Below are 14,035 nucleotides of genomic sequence, written 5' to 3' on the forward strand. Positions count from 1 at the left end.
TTTGATGTTGTAAAACACTTTGAAATGCTTAACTGAAAGGTGCTACAGAAAAATATTTAATTATTATTTTATTCTAATATGAAAACAGTGTAATTAGAAAAGTTAATCTGGAACAGAAATAAATAATTCTGCTCCTTCAACTTGCTTCTATTATCAGTTTCCTATTCCTCAAAATTGCTCTCTTACATTGATTTAATTTCAAATTCCTTTCCTGTTATGTCTTCAATGTTGATCATTCACATGATTTCCTCATTATCCAGACACCAAAGCTAAGCTGCACCCAAGCTCAAACTAGCTACAGGAATAAAGGGAAACAAGAAGACTCTTTATCAATACATTAGAAGCAGGAGGAAGACCAAAGACAGGGTAAGCTCACTTCTCAGTGAGGGGGGAGAAACAGTAACAGGAAAAATTGGAAATGGCAGAGATGCTCAATGACTTCTTTGTTTCGGTCTTCACCGAGAAGTCTGAAGGAATGCCAAACATAGTGAATGCTAATGGGAAGAGGGTAGGTTTGGAAGATAAAATAAAAAAAGAACAGGTTAAAAATCACTTAGAAAAGTTAGATGCCTGCAAGTCACCAGGGCCTGATGAAATGCATCCTAGAATACTCAAGGAGCTAATCGAGAGGTATCTGAGCCTCTAGCTATATTTGGAAAATCATGGGAGACAGGAGAGATCCCACAAACTGAAAAGGGCAAATATCTCCATTCATAAAAAGGGAAATCAAAACAACCAGGAACTACAGACCAGTTCGTTAATTTCTGTGCCAGAAAATAATGGAGCGAGTAATTAAGGAAATCATCTGCAAACACTGAAGATGATAAAGCTGATAGGGAATACAGCATGGATTTGTAAAGAAACAAACCGTGTCAAACCAACATCTGATAGCTTTCTTTGATAGGATAACGAGTCTCGTGACAAGGGAGAAGAGGTGGATGTGGTATACCTAGACTTTACCAAGGCATTGATACGGTCTGCATGCTATTCTATCAATAAACTAGACAAATACAACTTAGATGGGGCTACTATAAGGTGGGCATACTGGCTGGATAACCGTACTCAGAGAGTATTATTAATGGTTCCACATCCTGCTGGAAAGGTAAGCAAGTGGGTTCTGCAGGGGTCTGTTTTGGACTGGCTCTGTTCAATATCTTAATCAAGACTTAGATATTGCATAGAAGTATCTTATTAAGTTTGCAGACGATACCAAACTGGGAGGGATTGCAACTTTGGAGGAAGGGTCATAATTCAAAATGATCTGGCAAATTGGAGAAATGGTCTGAGGTAAACAGATAAGTTTAATAAAGACAACTGGCAAAGTGCTGCCATCTAGGAAGGAACAAATCATTTCACAAATACAGAATGGAAGAGACTGTCTAGGAAGAGTATGGCAAAAGGGACTAGGGGTATAAGTGGACCACAAGCAAATAGAGTCAACAGTATGATGTTGTTGCAAAAAAAAAGCAAACATACTGGATGCATAACAGGTGTGTTGTGAACAAGACACAAAAGTCAATTCTTACCGCTCCTAATCACTCTGCGGATGGTTTAGGCCTAGCGGAATATTGTGTCCAGTTCTGGGCACCGCATTTCAAGAAAGATGTGGAGAAACTGGAGAGGGTCCAGAGAAGAGCAATAAGAATGATTAAAGGTCTAGAGAACATGACCTATGAAGGAAGGCTGAAAAAATTGGGTTTGTTTAGTTTGGAAAAGAGAAGACTGAGAGGGTGTTATAAGGAGGAGGGAGAAAACTTGTTCATCTTAGCCTCTAAGGATAGAACAAGAAACAATGGGCTTAAACTTCGGCAAGGGAGGTTTAGGTTGGACATTAGGAAAAAGTTCCTAACTGTCAGAGTGGTTAAACACTGGAATAAACTGCCAAGGGAGGTTGCGGAATCTCCATCTCTGGAGATATTTAAGAGTAGGTTAGATAAATGTCTATCAGGGATGGTCTAGGAAGTATTTGGTGCTGCCATGAGGGCAGGGGACTGGACTTGATGACCTCTCGAGGTCCCTTCCAGCCCTAGAATCTATGAAGTCTTCTGTGTCAATGGAGTTATGATAGAAAGTCCATCCCATACTCAAGGCCTCTAATGCAATATCTAGTGTTTTGTCTGGTCTAATCATGTGTCTAAAGTAAAGCTTTTGTGTCTAAAGTATATCTAGGCAAATGATTATATAAGTCAGACTAGATCAGTGGTTTTCAACCTTTTTTCATTTGCACACCCCTAAAAAATTTTAAATGGATCTGTGGCCCTTTAGAAATCTTAGACATAGTCTGCAGATCCCTAGGGGTCTGCTGAGCACAGGTTGAATACCACTGTTCTATGGTAATGCCAACTTTCACGGACCCCCTAGACATAGTCTGCGGACCCCTAGGAATCCATGGATCACAGGTTGAAAACCACTGGACTAGATGATCATAATGGTCCTTTCCTACTGTCCTTAAAATCTATGGATCCTGGAAAAAATGCAAAGACATTATCCTCAGGTAATATATTGACTATAAATACTCAAATATATTATTTTTCAAAAATTATCTGCTGAATATTTTCCTCCTGGCTTTAATCTCAAGAGATGGGGCTCCCACCACTTCCCTTGAAAACTCTATTCCACAGGCCCTCGTCGGTTTTGGAATGAGAGCAGCCACTATGGGCCTGATTTTTAAGGGTATGTAGGTGCTGAAAGCTGCAGATAGGTACTGCGTGGGATTTCCTAAAGTGCCTTAGCACCTAACATCCTCCAGGGTTCAAGTCACAATGTCCTAGAAGTGTTTCTGGATGGGCTTTGGCACGAGGACTGGAAGTCAAAGTGGAAAAATTCTCTCCTGCATTTCTCATTGGGCTTCAGATTTTCTGACCTGTGCATAATTGCCAGTCAGGAAATACTATGCTTTCCCCCACTAAAAATATTTTTCTGTGAGGATGCACTTCCTAAGCACGGAGGTGAGTTTTCAGTTGAAAATTTGGATTAAATGTAGTTTAACACATAGTGGGGAAAAAACAGTATAGATAATCCTTTGCCACATGTCAAAATGCATAGAATCAAAGTGAAACATATGACGGGTTAGATCACAGAAACTCCCTTGGGAGCTGCCACTTGATGTCCCAAGACTACTTCTGCCCCTGCTTTCCTGCCCTGGCATCTTAGTGCCCTACCTGGTTTGAGCCAGACTCACTAGCCTGCTGCAAACCCAGACCCCAGCTCTGAATCACGTCCCCTAACAGCTGTAGGCTTGACTGAAAGCAGCTAACAGAAGTGTTCTTGTCTTTAACACTCAGATGCCAACTCCCAATGGGGTCTAAACCCAAATAAATCTGTTTTACCCTTTATAAAGTGTATACAGAGTATACTCATAAATTGTTTGCCCTCTATAACACTGATAGAGAGATATGGACAGTTGTTTGCCTCCCCTCCCCCAGGTATTAATACATACTCTGAGTTAATAAGTAAAAAGTGATTTTATTAAATACAGAAAGTAGGATTTAAGTGATTCCAAATAGTAACAGATAGACCAAAGAGAATTACCAAGTAATATAAACTAAAACATGCAAATCTAAGTCTAATCGATATAGTAGACTATAACCTTTACAGAGATATGTTATATGGCACAGGTAGCATAAAACATATTCCAGTTATGTCATATTCCCATAAAGCATTATGGAATACAGCATCACAGAACATACACTCCACAGTCATAAGAAGTAAGAATATGCATTTATACAGCCCCTTGCTTATATGACTAAAATATGCATTGTGAAAAGAGGCAAAATAGATTAGCAGAAAAAAATATTTTCTCCTTAAGTATAGTAACTCCCAGATTAGCTACTCTTCTTCTACCTGATTCCTTGAATAATTATCAGAGTAGGCATATGCAGATTTCTCAGTCTGTTACAGCTCAATGCATTTAGTGGATGCTTCTGCTCCCATTAACATCAGTGTTAAAATTCCTATCGACTTCAGTGAGCAGGAGCAGGACCACAGAGCTTTATTTATCCTTTAAGATGGTTTTCTCCATAGGTCTCTTCTCTTGCATTTCAGAGGGCCAAATTCTGATTTTATTTATGCTTGAAGTCAATGAGCTTGTTCTGAATTTATAAGGATGTAAAAAATCAGAATCTGTCTCCCAGTCTTCATATTCCCAGCGTCCCTGAGCTAGAACTGTATCCAATTAATTTCTTTTAAGTCCTTGGTTTGAACTATCACCACACAGCTAGCTGGCCGCACAAATGGCACGGGACAGCCCTTCACCATCAGTAAACAAGTTCTCTGCACCTGTACCTAACAATTTCCCAGAATACATCTGTACTCTGCAATAATTTAATTATACCTCTTACTCTCATCAGCCCCAGACGTGATTTAACTATTCACGTTCAGAAAGTGATTGTGAGGGTATGTGAATTTAGGGACAATGTACAGGAAGAGCAATGTTAGAATGATATGACAGCAATGTACAAGAAGAGCAATGTCCTCTTCTGTTAGGCGCTCTGCCATTGACTCTGGAACTCCACCGTGGCAAGAGGCGGAAGCGGAGTCAATGGGGGAGCAGCAGCAGTCGACTCACCGCTGTCCGCACGGCCAGGTAAATCGACCTAAGATACGCCAACTTCAGCTACGCAAATATCTTAGGTCGACTCCCCCACCTCCAAGTGTAAACCTAGCCTCAGTCACTTACCATATTGCTGTAACTTTACTGCTCTCTTATATGTAAACATCTACCCTCCTTCAGGGCCCCATAACACTCGCTGTAATAGGGGCCTTGTGTGTTAAGATGGCCTAGTGGTTAGCACGCCTACTACCCTCTCCCAGAGGGTCACTCTTACAGTGGTGGCTCACTTCTACTCAGAGGTACAGCAAGCAGTACAGGTGGTTCAAGTCCCTCTTGTAGTAAGGGCAGTGGTAGGAGAGCCCAAGTCCACCCACTCCACTAGGCTCTGACCCAGGGCCCTAAGAGAGTCAACAGTGTCTGGCCCCCAAAGGTGCCCTCTGAGTTACCTCCCCTGGGTCACTTCTTGCTGCTGCTTTCCTCTCTCAGCGGTCAGTCCCAGATACAGTGAAAAGAAAATGAAAAGGTAACCAAACCATTACCCCAGACGGACTCAGCATACAGTCACACTCCCTATGGGAGGCTTCTCCAGCACCCTTCTCAGGAGCCTTCAGGATAGGTCTGTCCTGCTCCTCAGCCTCCCTCTTCTGAATGGGGTTGCTCCCTTTTCAACCTCTTTTCCAGTTCCAGCATGGGCTGCAGGGATGGAAGGGTGGCGCTATCTGGGCCCAGTACTGTCCTTTAACCTCTTTCAGCCCAGTGTGGGGTTTGGATACCCCATTACACCACATTGATGAGTTCAGCTGAGATTCAGTATTACCAGCAAGACTAATATCTATATCTATCTATCTATACATAGTCACAGTTTCAGGTTAACTGCACAAGTCTTCCCTCTGTATGGCCTCTGAAGGGCACCCACATAAGATTTCTGGTTCCCAGATGTCACCTTTTTTGGGCAGAGACCCGGGTCTGCCTCCTTTCTGAGTAGGTTTAAAGGGTGCACATCTCCCAGCCTTACACTGTGATATCCCAAGCAAGCCAGTCTGCCAAAAGGCCAGGCCTGTGCTGTGCTTTCTCTCTGAGGTTATTGCCATAGTCACAAATTACCACACAGTTCTTTCTAAGTAAGCTCATTTATTCTTAAGGCAAAAGTATTATAGAGAAAACGTAAAAAAACAGAAATTCCTATATGCATGCAAGCAGCTTACCAGAGGTCACCCATCAATCTTATGGGGCCCTAATAGGCCAAAGTCTTTCCAATCCTTCTGCAAGGGTTGTGACCCCCGCTTAGACAGAAGATCCTGTTTTCTGGATCAGAAAGAAGGTGCTGAGTCAATTTGAATGAAGCCTTTTTATGCCAAAGCCCTTTCTTTGTCTGTTGGTCTCTGAATAACCCAGTTTGAGCAAGTATATGCAAGACTCTCTGGGGGTGGTACTTGTCTGGAGGTGTTTAAAACCTAAGTGATTCACTTTGAGCATCCCCTACTGTTTTTGATTCCTGAAGGAGTTGTGATAACCCTCCCCCATGGAACAGAACACAACCATACATACAATCCCTGGCCCACTGTGATACATAAACTACATACAATATGTTCCCTCAAAAATACTGCATGCGGTTTTAATATCTGTCACACATGTCTACCCACATGGCAATCACATCTTTAATTGCAATGTAGACATACCTAAGACAGAAAGTATAGTATTAAGGTGAGGAACATGAACAACAGGACTGAGCTTTTCAAGACACCTAAAGGAAACACGTGCCCAACTCTCACTGGAATTCAGTGGAAGTTGAGCATCTAACTCCCTTAGGTTTCTGACTGGGATATCAAAGCCAGGATGTACTTTGAAAGAAGAAATGGCTCAGGATGAGGCAGGGTGTAAAAACTAGAATGTTTTTATTCAGTTCACTTTATCACATATCTAAATAATATGAAATATGGAATTCTCACCAAGGGGATAGCATTTGTTGAGTGAGAAGGATAGCCAATATACAGAAGGGAATTTAAGAATGACTTGGTTATTCAGGGTGCATAGACAAATCAGTAACTGATTTTCATTAAAAAGAGAAGGAATCTTAATTACAGGCAAGGTTCTGTGGAAAAAATAATATTTGATCATGTGATTAAAGTCTGTATTGTAAAGTTTATGCACAGGCAACTTTAATTCTGCCATTTCTTAACTTTTTAGTGCTTGACTTTGCAACCTTAATATTCTTTAAATGTCATATTTTGTGTGTAATTTTCTAGGTTTAGAAAAACAAACTGAAAAAAATCTATTACGTAGAACTGTACTGATGCTCACACATTTCATCAGCAAGTTTAGAACCTTTGGATCCACCACACAGACCTCTGTCACTTGAGGTAGTGGAGTAACTGATATCAGTAGTAGGTTGCCATCATGTGCACGGGCCACCATTAGAGGAAAATGAAGCAGCAACTTGCCAGTTGGTTTCACAATTGTTTGTTGACAACAGATGAATGTTGAGGCCCAGGAATACTGGGTTTTATTACAGGTTCTGGCAGGAGGTGCTCTACTGGTTACAGATCCTCTACCCCATACCCTCAATGCCTGACGTCTTCTGCCCCTGGCATGTCTTTCCTCTCCATGTCCAAATCCCAGTCTCAGTCTACAACCCCCTCAGTGCCTTGACACAATTCTCCAGCTCCTTGTCTCAGATACCCTACCTCCCACTTCCTCATCCCAGTCTCCCCCTGGCACTGTGTACCTCAAAGCTGTATGCTGGCACCCCCTTATTCACCCATCATATAATTATGATATATTTCATATAAAGCATGCCATGTACGATATCAAGTGAAAAGTCATGATCTGCTGAAACCTATTGTTCTGTCAAAATATATACATCATTAGTGTGTAGGAAGTTATGAGATTTTGTTGTATGGTTGTTACTGAAATATGTTGTAGTTTGAGAGTCTAACCAGAGCAGCCCAACACAGTAGCATTTAATTTCAGAAAGGGGGATTACACAAAAATGAGGAAGTTAGTTAAACAGAAATTAAAAGGTACAGTGCCAAAAGTGAAATCCCTGCAAGCTGCATGGAAACTTTTTAAAGATACCATAATAGAGGCTCAACTTAAATGTATACCCCAAATTAAAAAAAATAGTAAGAGAACCAAAAAAGTGCCACTGTGCTAAACAACAAAATAAAAGAAGCAGTGAGAGGCAAAAAGGCATCCTTTAAAAAAGTGGAAATTAAATCATATTGAGGAAAATAGAAAGGAGCATAAACTCTGGCAAATGAAGTGTAAAAATATAATTAGGAAGGCCAAAAAAAAAAAATTTGAAGAATAGTTAGCCAAAGACTCAAAAAGTAACAGCAAAATTTTTTTTAAGTATATCAGAAGCAGGAAACCTGCTAAACAACTACTGGGGCCACTGGACAATTGAGATGCTAAAAGAGCACTCAAGAATGATAAGGCCATTGCGGAGAAACTAAATTAATTCTTTGCATTGGTCTTCACGGCTTAGAATGTGAGGGAAATTCCCAAACCTGAGCCATTCTTTTTAGGTGACAATCTGAGCAACTGTCATAGATTGAGGTTCGGTTTTGGAACAAATTGATAAACTTAACAGCAATAAGTCACTAGGACCAGATGGAATTCACCAAGAGTTCTGAAGGAACTCAAATGTGAAATTGCAGAACTACTAACTGTAGTTTGTAACTTATCATTTAAATCAGCTTCTGTACCAAATGACTGGAGGATAGCTAATGTGAGGCCAATTTTTAAAAAGGGCTCCAGAGGTGATCCTGGCAATTACAAGCTAGTAAGCCTGACTTCAGTATCGGGCAAACTGATTGAAACTATAGTAAAGAACAAAATTGTCAGACACATATATGAACATAATTTGTTGGGGAAGAGTCAATACGGTATTTGCAAAAAGAACAGGAGTACTTGTGGCACCTTAGAGTCTAAAAAATTTATTTGAGCATAAACTTTCACAAATAAATTTGTTAGTCTTTAAGGTGCCACAAGTACTCATGTTCTTTTTGCAGATACAGACTAACATGGATGCTACTCTGAAACCTGCCAACATGATATTTGTAAAGGGAAATCATGCCTCACCAATCTACTAGAATTATTTGAGGGGGTCAACAAGTATGTGGACAAGGGGATACAGTGTACTTTGATTTTCAGAAAGCCTTTGACAAGGTCCCTCACCAAAGGCTCTTAAGCAAAGTAAGCTATCATGGGATAAGAGGGAAGGTCCTTTCATGGATTGGTAACTGGTTAAAAGATAGGAAACAAAGGGTAGGAATAAATGGTCAGTTTTCAGAATGGAGAGCAGTAAATTGTGGTGTCCCCCGGGGGTCTGTACTGGGACCAGTCCTATTCAATATATTCATAAATGATCTGGAAAAAGGGGTAAACAGTTAGGTGACAAAATTTGCAAATGATACAAAACTGCTCAAGATAATTAAGTCCCAGGCAGACTTTGAAGAGTTACAAAAGGATTTCACCAAATGAAATTAATAGGAAGGTTTAAAACAAACAAAAGGAAGTAGTTTTTCACACAATGCACAGTCAACCTTTGGAACTCCTTGCCAGAGGATGTTGTGAAGGCCAAGACTATACCAGGGTTCTTAAAGAACTAGATAAGTTAATGGAGGATAGGTCCCTCAATGGCTATTAGCCAGGGTGGGCAGGGAGGGTGTCCCTAGCCTCTGTATGCCAGAAGCTGGGAATGGGTGACAAGGGATGGATCACTTGATGATTACCTGTTCTATTCATTCCATCTGGGGCACCTGGCATTGGCCACTGTTGGAAGACAGGATACCGGGCTACATGGACTTTTGATCTGATCCAGTATGGCCATTATTATATTCTTATTTAGATATCTTCATTTCCCCAAATTGATTTTGCTGTGCAAGAAACTGGTTAACTTCCCTTCCAGGAAATAAGAAAACAGAACCCAGCTGCAATTCTGTCAAGATCAGATGCTTATTTTAGTTATAAATAAAAAAGAGGTAGGTGGGACATTTGAAAAAAGCAACAATAGTACACAAGGAATTATTTACTTGGGAAAGCTGCTCGGTTAATATTTCCTAGCTTAATCATGGAGTTTTTACAGATATTTTTTTCACCATCATATCAAATTTAATGGGGTATTTCTTAAAAGAGGATTCTGTCATACCATTTAGCAATAAGGCCATTATTTAGTTTTGTAATAAGGCAATAAATTGCTCAATGGGATTGGCTAAGAGATGTCTCAAGCCTTTCATATCATATTTTAAGTGAGAGCTCAGATCTGCTTCAACCTATAAACATTTGGGTCATATTTTCAAAAACAGCCTCTACAATGGCACCCGCTGTTTTGTGCCTGCAATTTTAAGTGCAATCACTTACAAACACAAATAATAAAAAGCAGACACCTGAATACCTGAATTGATCAGACTGTCAGGCATCTAGGTTCCATTACTTCTCCAGGAAGTCCACTACGGAATTTAGCATTGCTATTAATCACATGTGGAAGGTGCTCAGATACTACAGTAATGGGTGACAGTATAAAACAGATCAGTAGATTATTTTTTACATTCATAAAATTGTGGGGGCAATTCATTAGGCTTGGATGAACACTTGTGAAAATTTCTCCCTAAGCTGTAGAGCTTCATTTTTTAAAAAATTAAATCAGTATAATTAAGAAATTAAAAAAGAAAAAACCTACGTTGAATAAACTGAGTGACAGAAAGATGAGTGGGCCCAATCCTCAGCTGATGTAAATTAGCATAGCTCCTTTGACTTCAAGTCCAATGACTTGAGCGTTATGATCTCACCCACAAATTTTAATATCTTCAGTGAAAAAAAGTGTTCCACAACATCCTCAGATGTAAAATGAAACCACAAAAGAGTAGCAAAATAAAACCAGTTCAGCAATATAAAAATCCATAAAAACAGCCATTTTAGAAAAGAGTCCACTCTTCAAATGGCCAGGCTAAACTACACATAAGGTTAACCTGGCCTTTCTCCTAAGATTCTCAAACACGAGACCTCCAAACTGAGCATGGAGGAAATTGCAACCCTAATTGTTTCGAATAATCTCACCAAACACATAGTTAATTTAATAATATGGCTGTTTTTATATTTTTATAAGCCTACCACTTTATTCTCACCTGCCCCAGTTTCACCTGGTCAAACACTAGTTCCTAAACACAAAATTGAGTGAATTGTAGCTTTTCTTTCTCTTTCTTTCTTTCTTTCTTTCTTTCTTCACAAACTCTTTATAAATCAATCCCATAACATGGGAATCTATGAAATTAACAAATAATAGCTCTGAAGCATCTGTACAGTTCTTGATGTATTCAGTGTTTGAGGTTTGAAATTTGATCTCAAAGTGAGTAGTTTGAATATACATATTGGATGTCAAATACATTTATCTGCAACTGAATGCGAGCATTAGACATCAAATACTTGCATTCAGCTGAATCATCCAGACTAGTTTTGATGATTTGAAGAGACTCAGTGAAATGAAATCTTTATAAATATATCAGAGCATAGGCGCTGACTCCGTGGGTGCTCCGGGGCTGGAGCACCCACAGGGAAAAATTAGCAGGTGCTCTGCACCCAGAGGGAGCCAAGTTCCCCCCACCCCCTCCGCTTCCTGCCTCCTAACAGCTTTTTGGCAGCGTTTTGGACTTTCCAGGTGGGGGGGAGGAGTGGGGACGCAGCACGCTCAGGGGAGGAGGCAGAGAAGAGATGGAGCAAGGGCAGGGACTTGGGGGATGGGGATGGAATGGGGCAGGGACTTTGCGGAAGGGGTGGAATGGGGGCGGGATGAGGGTGGTGCAGGGGCAGAAAGAGGCAGTGGAGGGTGGGGCCTGGAGCAGGGAAGGGTCGAGCACCCACTGGGAAAAGGGGAAGTTGGCGCCTATGCATCAGAGGGGGTGGGGGAGAGGACTTCTTTAAATTAAGGGCCAGTGCTGGCATATGAACAAATTGATATAAAATGGCCATCAGTAAGTTTAGGCTTGAAGTTAGATGAAGGTTTCTAACCATTAGGGGAGTGAAGTTTTGGAACAGTCTTCTAAGGGGAGTAGTGGAAGCAAAAAACCTCACTTGTTTCAAGACTGAGCTTGATAAAAGTTTATGGAATGAATGGTATTATGAGGTTGCCCATCCATGACTGCTATTAGCAAATATGTCTGACAGCCAGAGATGGGGCACTAGAGAGCCCTGAGTTACTACAGAAAATTCTTTCCCAGGTCTCTGGCTGGTGGATCTTACTCAGAGTCTAACTGATCACCATGTTTGGAGGAAGGAATTTCCCCATAGGTCAGGCTGGCGGAGACCCTGGGGATTTTCACCATTCTCTGCAGTATGGGACACAGGTCACTTGCTGGTTTGAACTAGGGTAAATGGTGGAGTTTCTTTAACTTGAAGTCTTTAAATCAAGATTTGAGGACTTTAGTAACTCAGCCAGAATCACAGCATATCAGGTTTGGAAGGGACCTCAGAGGTCATCTAGTCCAACCCCCTGCTCAAAGCAGGACCAATCCCCAGACAGATTTTTGCTCCAGATCCCTAAATGACTCCCTCAAAAACTGAATTCACAATGCTGAGTTTAGCAGGGTAATGCTCAAACCACTGAGCTATCCCTCCCCCCAAAGTTGAGGGCATACTCTAAGAGCGGGTGGGTGATGTTCTGTGGCCTGTGATATGCAGGAGGTCAGACTAGATGATCCCTTCTGGCCTTAAAATCTATGAAATATTCATGTTTTCTGTCCCACTATTTAACCAGCTGTACAGTTAGCAGATTATTTGAAACCATGTCCTATAAGAGAAAGCTGGCGCATCATCCTCCAATTGTACCATCTAGAACTGGGCAAATACTGACTGAACCAATTTTTTTAAAAATAAAATTGTTTTGGGTTGATTCAAAATGGAATTTTTTTAGGTTTCTCAGCAAAACAAACATTTAGTTTCACTTTGGGATTTTTATCCCCTTTTTAAAAGTCTTTTACAAAATTGGCAATTTTCAAAACAAAAACTTATTTTGGAATGAAAAGTCAAAATGCTTCATTCCAGAAATGCCAAAATGAAATGGTTAGACTTTTTCAAAAGATCATTTTTTTCAACCAAAGCTATTTGCTGAATACAATATGAATTTGCAAATAATTTTGGTGCACCCAAAACTGCACTTTTCTGCCAGCTAATTCCATCTCTAGTACTATCATACCATGCTGTGCCGTGAACCAGTTTTAAAAAGCGATTCTTAAGAAGATATGGCTCTCATTCTGCTCCACTGAAACTCAAATACACTATTTCTGCAAGTTACCTGATTCCTACAGGCCAAGGGATTGACAATCTCAAATTATAGCTCAGTGCTGAAGCCTGAACTAATGTGAATAGTACCAATGAAGATAACTCACTCGAGTAAGCTACTGGATCCTTTATGAATTCAAGTGTCTCCCATCTGATATTGTTCTTTCAAGCCTGCTGATATTTTTATTGTGACTTGCAACAAAATCACAAATGACTTTTTTAAAATAAAGGAAGATGCTAGGTAAGAAACACTTTGCTCTTTGCAAAGTACCAATCAGATGGAAAGGATCTTGATTTATAAACACAAAGATATTAGCATTTGACAAATTATTACTTAAACGTCACAAAATCTTTCATATTCCCTTTGAGGATTGACAGATTTAGAATCTGTGTGCTACATTGTTTAGCAGATGTTTCAGAAGAAAAAAATACTTTTACATTGACTACTACATATTAAATTTCACTGAGAAGCACTGATTTATAAAACAATGTCCCATACCTGGGTGTTGCTTGACATCAGTAACTCTGAATAAAATGATTTAGCTATCAGTACCGCATGCATTCTGAAAGTTTATCATTAGGCAGAAAGGTTAAATAAAAAAGCCACATTTTCTGCTAGCATTTACACTGCTAAATCCACCGAGTTCAGGATTGGAGGCACAGAACTGCAGGTGCCTCAAATTACCTCATTGGTTTTGGTGCGAGTCAGAACAGTAGCTTACTCTTAGAGAGAAAATTTGCTTGAACAATTGAGATATCAAACTTCAGTTCATTCATCACAGTATAATATCAACATAATGATCATTTACAACAAAAGACATTTCCAGCAGGAAGGAAATGATGGCTGCAGGCAAAGTGAACAAATTTTCCTAATGAAATCTGCATGTAACATTTAGGGCAAGGGGTTCTCAAACTGGGGGTCAGGATCTCTCAGGAGATCAAGAGGTTATTACATGGGGGGTCATGAGCTGTCAGCCTCCACTCCAAACCCTCCTTTGCCTCTTTGTAATAAACCTCTTCTTCCCAAATCAGGACCTTAGTGTCCAAAATCTGGGTGCTTAACATGAACCTCCCCCAAGCTTATTACCAGCTTGGATCTGATCTCGCTGCCACCAATCAGGATTCGGAGTACCTGATCAGCTCTCCCGGGTCTCCCCAATCCTTTCCCTGAGGGTACCCCCTAGACCCAGAAGCTCTGAGTCTACC

Source organism: Chelonoidis abingdonii, chromosome 8 (genome assembly GCF_003597395.2).
Source record: "Chelonoidis abingdonii isolate Lonesome George chromosome 8, CheloAbing_2.0, whole genome shotgun sequence".
NCBI lineage: Eukaryota > Metazoa > Chordata > Testudines > Testudinidae > Chelonoidis > Chelonoidis abingdonii.